The 10,315-nt window shown below is 44.5% G+C and overlaps 1 protein-coding gene across 4 annotated transcripts in view; it reads left to right on the top strand.

The window, feature by feature from the left end:
- The first annotated feature begins 6,364 nt into the window (after positions 1 to 6,364).
- The window catches only part of SMAD2 (SMAD family member 2), a 100,658-nt gene continuing 96,707 nt past the window's right edge, over positions 6,365 to 10,315 (top strand). The window contains exon 1 of one of the 4 annotated variants that reach the window (XM_081252556.1): positions 6,365 to 6,450. The gene's annotated coding sequence lies outside the window, so the exon portion shown is untranslated. Of the gene's footprint in view, positions 6,506 to 6,661; positions 6,861 to 10,315 lie in introns of those variants that run through there. The other 3 variants (XM_081252557.1, XM_081252559.1, XM_081252558.1) reach the window with 3 other exon arrangements.

Genomic DNA, 10,315 nt, shown 5'->3' with positions numbered 1-10,315 from the left:
CATCAGATTTGCATTCAGAAAACACACTATAATTTTTAGAAAATTCTGGCAGGAAAGAGAAAGAATTGGAGGAGAGGAAGACCAGAGATGGGAAGACCAGTTAAGGAGCTATAGCAAGCATTACAATGAAAGATGCTGAAGTTCTGAATCAAGGCAGTGAGCTTGAACAAGAGGCATTAGATCTGAGATATATTAAGGAGGTAGAGGAATTTTTGTCCTCAATATAGGAATTAAGAAGGAAGATCACGGATGATTCTAAGATTTTGGCTTAAATAAATCAAGAGATGGTGATGCCATTTGTGCACGCATTCCTTCAACAAACATTTAATCCTCACTTATTGTGGGAGGTGCTGATACAATGCAGCGAATGAAACAGACCTGTTCCTACCATTGTTGTGGTAACAAGTATTCTACATTAGGCTCCGTTTATGTGTCTTCTCAGACTTTTTGGGCCTCTTGCTCCTGTCTCAGCTGCCACCATGAGCAACTTAGTTAAGTCCCTTGTGGTTTGACAGCCCAAGGATGACCAGCCACATACCAACAGTTTCTTCCCACCACTTCTGAACTCCAGGGCAGGGACCTGCTTTCTGAGTGACTATCAAAGAATATGGATAACACAACTGGGAAGTATGGGAAAGTTAGCTCCCTGTGGGACAAGCTTTGACCAATGACAGAGAGACAGGAGACAAAGATAAAATTCCTCTCTTCCTTGAATTGTTCCAAGGCATGAGTCCTCCATATTGTCTGTCTGGCCAAGTGGTTGCACCTGTCAAGAGATTGGCTGTATCTCCTCAAGTCTTTCCATGAAGCAGTGTTCAGCACAGTAATGCATCCCTGTACATAGCTCTTCATTCTTCCTTGCCTTTTCCCTGTTCCTGCCCTGGGATAATATCTCTTAAAGAAAGGATCAGCATCCTTGCATCAGGGTCTGTTTTCTAGGGAACTGGGCTAAAACACACCCAGAAAGGAAAACAGAAGATGATGAGTTTATTTTTCACATGCTTTGAGTTTGAGGGAAAATTATCAATCCATTCAAAAATATGTATTGAGTACCTCCAGGTATGCTTGAAGTAGGGATAATATGGGGAACGAAATAGACATGCTTCAGTAGGAATATTCTGGTGAACAAAACAGACGTTTCCTGCTCTTAAAGAGCTTACATTCAGCAGGGAGAAGTGACAAATAATAAGTCACAGTACAGAAATAGTGGATATGATAATTCTAGATAATGATGAAGAGTTTTACAGAAAAATTTTAAAAGGTGATATGGCAGTGTGACTGGAATGTGTGTGTGGAGCGGGCGGTTCTAATCTAGACTGGGTGGTCAAGGGAACAGAGACTAGGTAGACGAAACAGCCTTTTCCAGAAGGAGGAGCTGGTCTGCCACAGGAAGTGGCTGGGAGAATAGATGTGGAGATAGACATATTTGCCTAGTGTTGGGGTTTAGGTGGAGAGAGGAAATTTGCCCCATTTTAACTGTGAAATAGTTGGTCAGGACATATGCATAGAAGGTAAAAGAGAGATTGAAGAGAGTAGCAAAGGCATAGGTGAGGCTGTAGATCAGGGACAGGTCAAAGAGTCAGTGGGCAGTATCAGAGCAGGAAAGGTAGGACACTATGTGTATAACCCCTGACACAAAGTGGTCATGGGTCTTTGGAAAAGCCTGGGCCTCAGTTTCTTTAGCTGCAAAATAAGAGCATTGATCAGGCTCCATTACTGTATGAAGGCAAGGAGGAGCTGATATGAAACTTCTATATAGCTATGTAATTCACCCCTTGAAAGCCACCATTGAAGTCTTTAGAACCCAGTAGTAATTGTCTCTCTCCCATCATTAATTACATTCTGGCCACTCATCAGCTAACACAATTGTCAGACTCTTTCAGCAAAATGTCTTTTTCATAGCTGAGGACTCCTTACAGTAAGGACAAACAATTGGGGCTCATTAATTCAATCATTAGGACACTGATTATGCATCTATTGTCTACTATAGTCAGTTATGTTAAATAAGCTCTTCAGTCTTCATCAGAGCAATTATGCTAATAAGGTTGAAATTTTCTAAGAGTATTATACCTTCATACACTTATCCTGCCTAGCAGCCGCCTGGCTCAGTCAATATTGTCACACACAGACAATTATAATCAAGGCATAAGGCCCTATTGTTGACATCTGACTACCAAGTTATCCCTCTCACAATAGAACTTTAAATAATTTGTCCATTGTTCTTCCAGGGTTTAGACATTGGTCCCTGTTTAGTTTTTTCCAAAATATGAAGATCTCAGATACCACTTAAATGCCTTTATGGGAGTGCTCATTGCACTGCATAATTTTCCAAGTAGTATTTGAACAATCATTGGATTAACTATCCAATGATAAATTATCCAGTAATTCTTTATGCTTTTAAATGTACAGACAAGAAATATAATATTAATTATCAGATGCCTGGAGAACGATGAGAAATATAATTTGTTTTCTCCAAATGTTTTTCTCTCAACCAGAGCCAGCTTCTCTCCCAATGTCATTATCTTTAAACTAAAAAACCTATTTGTACGTTTTATTTTCTTGAGTGATTTTGGCCATGGAATGAGGACTTTCCACCATGAAAAACCAATGCTTTTATGATAGGCACGTAACAGATACCTGATAAATATTTGCTGAAATTAATTCTTTTTTCTTGTATATGCTATATTCTTGTCTCCAGCATTTCCCATCAGATATTAAATATTTTTTATCTTAATAAAAATTACCATGTGAATGAGGACTGTGTGTGTGTGTGTGTGTGTGTGTGTAGAGGCAGGTGGACACATCTTCAACATAAGTTCATTTAAAATATCAAATTTCATTGTATTGAGATAAAAATCCAGCTGGTTTCTTCATTTACAACAAAAGTAACCCCACACGTTTGTTCTTTATATTTTGTACTTAGGTTATCTCATTTAATCAGCTGCAAATAACTGGATCCTTCTGTAAGATGTAGTAATACTCACTGCAACTTAGTCCCATGAGGATGAGCATATATAGAGATTGGATGTTGACAAGATACTCAGTAGTTGTACTGAGTGTAACTACAAACTGGAAGGATGGGGCAAAGCTACGTAGAATGCTTGCAGACCTTTGACACACATACAGCCTTTTTCTGCCATACAAATGCTGTATTTCACACTTCTTCAATTACGTGGTATTTTTTATCTTAGGTTGTGGGGAAACAACTGAGAGCAAGATGCTTGCCGTCCTTGTCCTTCAGGAATCTGCAATCTAAATGGTGAGACAAAACACTCACATGAGAAGTTAAAAACCCGCTCAAGACTAAACTAACAGATCAAGACATTACTCAAAGCAAAGTCATGGTATGTAAATCATTCTGACCATGAGAGAAAATTTATAGGTGAGTGATATCCTTTGGGCTGGAGTAACCAGGAAAAGCTTTACAAATTTAGCAGAGAGTTCTAGCTTTTGAATATGAGTTCTAGCTTTTGAAAAATCAATACATGGATATATATATGTGTACATATATGTGTATGTATACATAAATACACATATATATCTCCTTTAAAACTCTACAGAAGAATTAATGATAAAATTTAAGTTTTCCACTCATGACTTCAAGGTTCTCTTTCTAGAAGCAACCACCATTACCATTTTCCTTATATGTCTTTCCAGTACATTTTACTACTTTTAAATAGATTCTGAAGTGATTTTGATTTTTCAGTATCATGCACAACAAAAGGTTAAACAAGGTGTCTATCCATATAAACCTAAGACTTACTCAATATAATTTATACAATAGGGACCTACTGGTAGGTCTTGAGATACCCTAGTGGATTTCCAAGTTGATTGTTGCCACGGCAATCCCTGCTCCATCTGCCTTCAGTTTCTATCTTGACCCACTTTGGCTTAGATGCATTTCTAGCTGAGAAGGGATGCTCCTTTTCTAAGCCTTTTGGGGACTGCATTGGTAGCCAGATTGCCCCTCCTCCCCTTTCCTCAATCCTACAAATCCTGGAAGGCTTCCTAAATGAAAGAGTTAGGGATCCAAAGTCTGACACTTTGGAGAGATGGTCTTAGACCTCAAGCATATTATCCATTGAATTAATGTGCCCCTCAAAGTACCTAACTCCTGTACTGGGAACACATTCTTCTGGAATTCCAGCCAGATCTGCTTCTGTTTCTATTTCTACTCACCCACATAGACACCCAAATGCACACCCTGGTCACATAGGAGAAAATTCTTGTGTGACCCAGGGTAGCTTTTTATAGGCCATTTCATATAAAAACTGTTGGCTTGTGTTAGTAGGGAGAAGGACCAAAAACCATAAACAGCCCTCCTACTTCTAAGTCGAATAGCCTTTGCCCTAGAACATCCTCCCTGGTGGCTCTGGGAAGCGGAAAGAGAAGTATTAGGAGGTGGAACAGCTCCACCAATTGGCTTCCTAGATCCCCTTCACAAGCTGTTTTTAAAAAGGGGTGAGTAGAGCTGCCTCTAAACTGACAGTGGGAGACACCACCCTGGAGGTAAACTTTTGAAGGTAGAATTTCTGCTGAATGGGTTCATCTTAGCATATGTGTTACAGGCAACGGAAGGGAAGAAAGGATAATGATTATCGGTTTTCTTTTAACTTAGCCCTGTGCTAGTCACTTTCATAATTATTACTTTATTTAATCATCACACAACTATATTTAAGTAGCCATCATTGCAGGTTGAGTTTCACTTGCCAAAGGTCACATATTTGGAGCATGCTCTTCATCACAAACTTTCGATGAGAAAAGTACTTCCATGTTTGAGGAGAGAGAGGGAGGAAATGCAGGAGATTTTTAAAGGATATTTGGAAAACCTGTAAGACTCAGAGGATGACCAAATATCTCTCCAGATTCAACTGAAGGTACCCTCCTCAGGGAAGCCTTCATTTCGGAAAAGAATATATTTCAAGAAGTCTTACTGTTTGAAGTGGTCACTTGGTGCTTCCTGCTTACTGATTTGCATTGCTAGTGCCGCTTTACTTGAGTCGCAGGTTAAATCCACGAAGCAAGGAGAGTACACGAGAGTGAGGGCCATTCAGGGAACCAAGAAAACCGTGTTCTAGTCTTGTCTCTGCCACCAACTACCTAAGTGAGATCTAAGTTTCTTTTCACCTTCAGTTCTACGGTGCTCTCTGCCTAACACAGTAGGCGCTTAATAAATGCTTGATGTGATTGGTTGGGTTCAATATTTCGGCAGAGGCTCGGGTGTCTGTAAGGTAAAAGTGACAAAGTTACCCGACTGGGGTTATGACTCCACTAGCTTTGGGAAGCCAGCGGCTTAGCGGCTTGTCGTGCAGATGAGCGAGGATGGGGCCTAAGAACAGCGCCTGAACAGTGCAGAAATGAAGGGGAAGGGAAGATAACTCAGCAATTGAGGGGCATCGTGCCAGGCACTTATGTTCTAGACTTCACAAGACCATTCAGAGCATGCATTATTAGCACCATTTTTAACGAAGACAGAACGATGGTTCCGGTTAAAGAAAAATACCTGGCATCCCCTTTCCCAGGCCCTACATCCCAGAAAAGATCTCAGCCCTGGGCTTATTTACATCTCGGACCCCGCCCCCGTTTACCACCACGAGGGCCCCGCCCACTCATTCGCAGAAGGGCGCGCCCAGTGTGGGTCCGGTACCCGAGCTTCTGCAGAACCCTCTTCTGCCCGTGGCTCGTCCCGTCCTCTGGGCTTCCCCGGGGATGAGCGTATCCACTCCCGGCTTGACTACTGAAGGTGGGCCAGGCGGCCCCCGACAGGCCCCACCCAGTGGCGCTGGCGGGAGACCGGGAGGGAGATCAGGGCCAAGGTAGTGAGGGACGGGTGGTCGCTAGCGCAGCAGGTTACGTGCCTTCCCCTCCCCTTCCCAGAGCCTCTCGTGGGACCGCGCAGGAGACTAAGCGAACCGAAACCGCGGGCATCACACCCTGGCTACTCCTCCACCGCCCCGCCGCCCGCCGGCCACGCCTCGCCTCACGCTCTACGGGGGAGGCGGGACCAATCAGCGAGCGACGTCTCCCTTCCGATTCGAGGCCCCCGACGCGCGGCTCACACCCCGAGCACTCCGTGCGCTGATTGGCTGCACGCGCCGCCGGTCCGGCCGGGAGGGCGGGGCGGCCGAAGGGAAAGGAGGTGGGGAGGTAGTGGCCCGCGACTCTCTGAGCCCCGCTCGCGCCCCGGCCTTTCCCGGGCGCTCGGCCTCCTTCTTTCCCTCCTCCGTTCTTCCGTACGCGCCGAGCGCTGCGCTCGGCCGGCGTGCCTCGCGCCCTAACGGGCGGCCGGGGGCGCCAATCAGCGGGCGGCAGGGTGCCAGCCCCGGGGCTGCGCCGGCGAATCGGCGGGGCTCGCGGCCCGGGGTGGGAGGCGGGTCTACCGCTCGGCCGCGGCGGCGGAGGAGCAGCTCCCAGCCAGCAGCCAGCGAGCGCCGAGCGAGCCGCCCGGAGGTGGGTGCGCCGCGCCGCTGCGGCCGGCAGCGGAGGGCGCAGGGCGGAAGCGGAGGTGGGCCGGCGGGCGCAGCGGGGGAGGACTCGGCCGCCCCGGCCGCCCGGGGTGGGGGCGAGGCGGGCGCGCGCCCGCGGGGAGGAGGGGCGGTGGCGGGACGCGCGTCCCCACCCCGTCCTTCCCGCGGGCGGCGGCCGGGCCCGCGCCCCCTCCTCGCGCGCCGGGGTCGACTGCCGGGCTCCGGCTGGGGGGCGGGGCGGGTGGCCGGGCGGCCGCGAGAGTGGTTTCAGTCCCGCCTCCAATCGCCCATTCCCCTCTCCCCTCCCAGCCCCTCATCCCATTCGGAAGAGGAAGGAACAAAAGGTCCCGGACCCCCGGCTCTGACGGGGCGGGACCCGGAGCCTCGGTCCAGGTAACGCCGCGGCGCCCGGCGGGCCCACGGGGCTGGGGTGTGTCAATGTGGGGCTCGGGTCGGTGAGTCTCGCCGCGTCACCTGGCCTCGGGGGGCCGGGGGCTGGGGTGTGGCGAGGTCGGGGCCGCGGGGCGCCGGGCCCTCGGGGTGCGGGAGCGCAGGGCGGGGCAGCCGGAGGGACGGGGTCGGCAGCTGGAGGGAAGGGGTTGGCGCTCGGAGCTGCCGCCCGCCCGCGGCCCGGGGCGGGGGCCGGCTGTGGCCCGTCCCCTGCGCCGCGAACACACTCGGTAGTTTGTGGTTGTGATTTGCAAAGCCCGGAGGGACAGAGCTCTGGTTTCGGGAGTTGTTGGGAAGCCGAGTTAGGAGCGTGCGATACTTTGCTTCCACTTTTTTTTTTTTTTTTTGGTGCTGTAACCTTTGTTAACCATTCTGGTCTCGGGGTTCAGAATCGCTTGTGTGTGCTCTCACACAAACACGCACACGGCTGATACTCTGTCCAGATTCTTCTCTACTCGCTTGTGAAAGTTGCTCTGTGAGCGGAGCCTATTTGTTTTTGTCACACGCCTTTAGAGAGCACGCTGATTGATTTCACGTATTTCAAACTTGGTTTTCAAATCTGCAACTTTGTTCTCTCCTGGGGGATACTGCCCTTGGGTTGAGTACTTTTGTCTTTTACTTACTTAACCGTTTTGTGGTTATGGTTTCCTTTTGATCCTAAACAAAAGAAAGACAGTACTTAGGTTGGTTTTGTTATTTCTTCCTCCTGACCCTTTAAAAGCTAAATACTACCGGTTTGTTGTCAACTAAACCTTTATTTAAAAAGAAAAAAATTTCCAGGTAAAACGAAAATGAAGTAGCATTTTCCATCTAAGTCCTGGCATGTTTGTTACAGTTTGGAGTATCCTAAATTTTGGTGTTTTAAACTTTTAAAACGACGCAGGTAAAGTGATTGTCAATAAATAAACAAGTGATCACGCAAACTCCATTTTTCCAAAAATGGTCCCTGAAATTTGAATTAATTTCCAGAATTCTGAATGATTAGTTCCTTTTCTTCTGATTTCATGTGAATTGAACCTTCACCACTGATTGTAAGGGTGCTTTCCTTGAGACTAATAAGATAATACATTTTCTATTATTCTGAAAATACATTAGCTATTTTTCTAGTTTTGATCCCCTTTAAAAAAAAGTTTTCCTCACATGTGTAAGGTAAATAGTTAAATGTGGTAAGTTTTGATGTGAATAAATAAATAAGTGAAGCAAATATACACAGAGATGGGAGAAATAATGTAAAATGGATTTCATAAATGTATCATGGTTGGAGGATTTTTTTTCATTTGCCTTAAAAAAAAACATACAGGGTATTGATAGAATTTTCTCCACCAAAAGGTCATTTAGAAAACATTTATATTAAATTCAGGAAGTAACACTGATTTTATTTTTAAAGTTCCTTAGTTTTTTGTTTTGTTTTTTTTGCCATAAAATTAGCTGTGGTAGTAAGAAAGAATAGTTCAAGTCTATGGGCATATCTAAGGTGATTACCCACTTACACTCTTAATGTTAAAATTGAGTTTAAAGTAGTTCATTGGTCTGTTTTAATTAATGTAATGTGATTGGTAACATCCATTTCCTGACTTGTTTTAGTAAGAAATTGCTGTTAGAACTTGGTTTTTATACTTTGTAGCTATACCTTGTACAGTGATTTCACATTATAGGAGTTCAACAGAGTTTGGTTTTTCAAGGTTGTAAGTTAACCTGTGCCTAGTCATAAATGGTCAGATCTCTACACACAGAATCTGTAAGGTTCATGAAATAAGAATCTTGTAAGAAACTGTGCAGAGTAATTTCCTGTTGTTTGTGGCTTGTCAGGCTTGGTGTGTGCTTTAACTCTTAAGTAGGAATTTGGGGATAGTTTTGTATATTTCAGCAGAAATTCTCTTTAGTAAGAACAAAGGTTGTTTCTACTTCAAGATGGCAAAAGGTCCCCTTTTCATTTTCATATTGTAAATATTACAAACATGTTGCTAAAATTTTGTTACTTCACATTGGGGGAAAATCCGTGAGTGAAAAATAGTTTAGTTACGTAACCTGCTGATCAAAGACCTATTGAATTTTTACATTTTGCAAATATTTTCAGCTTTGGCTTTTCTAAAGGTGTGAAAGCCCTCCTTATTCTTGTTTGGTTTTGATTTTGTTGGTTTTGTACTTTAGGACTTCTCGTTTTGTAGCAGCTTTTTTATACAGGTGTTTTTGTAATGCATATAAAAGTCGTCGTATTTAGTGCAGTCTGGCAGATGGAGTCTCATTCTTATTCTTGGGACAAGAGTCATTTTTAGAGGATGGCGAGGGACATGTCTTCTGATGGGAGTAGAGGGGCCATTTTTATCTGTAAGAGGAAAGATGTTTCCCACTAAGTATGGTAAAGGTACGGCAGGAAATGTGAAATCAAAAGGTGTCAAAACCAGTTCAGGAGAGGTTATGCGTTTATTCAACAACTAACTTGCATTTATTGAACAGGTAACATTTATTCATTTATTAAACAATAAAACAGCCTTTTGCTGTGTGTCAGGCCCTGAACTAGGCAGTGAAGTAACAGGGAACAAGTGTATCCCTGTTCCTTAATGGGATTAGAAAAGTGGAAAATCTTCATATCTCCTTGTCCTGTCCTCCAGTGTTTAGAGTAGGAAGATCATCTTAATGTACAAATTCAGGACTGAGCCAATTCCTAAAGTATGCTTGCATGGCTTTCTTTTGAGTGTAGTGGACAGCACTAGGGAAGGTGTCACATGTTAACTCATATTGTCACCGGGAACAGATAGTGTATTTTTTGGGGGTGGGGGAACTTGTCACCATTTTTGCACCATCTCTACAAATTAAAGATATGACTAGTCTTTCAGAAATATATTTGTTGCTGAGCAGGTGAACACTTGTAGAGCTAAGCCTAATTTGGCCTTAGTTTGATTATCCATTGCCTTTTATAGAAACTGGTTAGGGAAAGAAAGCAAACCTGAATCGGTCAGGTTCTAACGGAAGTATCAGAAATAAAGTATAAAAACAATTAGCTAAACCAAGAAAAAGGATTGGGCTGCAACCTTGTGTAGTGGAAAGGCCCTGGGTTTTGGCGTCGAGAGAGACCTAGGCGTATAGTCAGTTTCTCAGTCACTGTATTGGGCAAATTACTTAACTCCTGAGCCTTGCGTTTTCTGATTGAAAATGGAGGTAATAACACCTACCTCTTAAGGTTATTACATTCAAAGAGTAAATGATGGTGATGAAGGTACCTAAGAACAGTGCCTCAGACTAAGGGTCTTCTCAGAAGATCTTTGTTCTCTTCTGGTTGTAGCTTTCACTTGTTTTCTAATTCAGATGATTTTCCTACACTCTTCTCCTTGATCTATTATAAAACACATTTGAGAAACAGACACTTAGTGAAAAGGCCTAAGGTAGGCAAATTGTCC

This window comes from Mesoplodon bidens, assembly GCF_964165515.1.
Source record: "Mesoplodon bidens genome assembly, chromosome: 13".
Lineage (NCBI taxonomy): Eukaryota > Metazoa > Chordata > Mammalia > Artiodactyla > Ziphiidae > Mesoplodon > Mesoplodon bidens.
The sequence above is the reverse complement of the archived record's forward strand: the minus strand, read 5'-3'. Positions and strand labels throughout refer to the sequence as shown.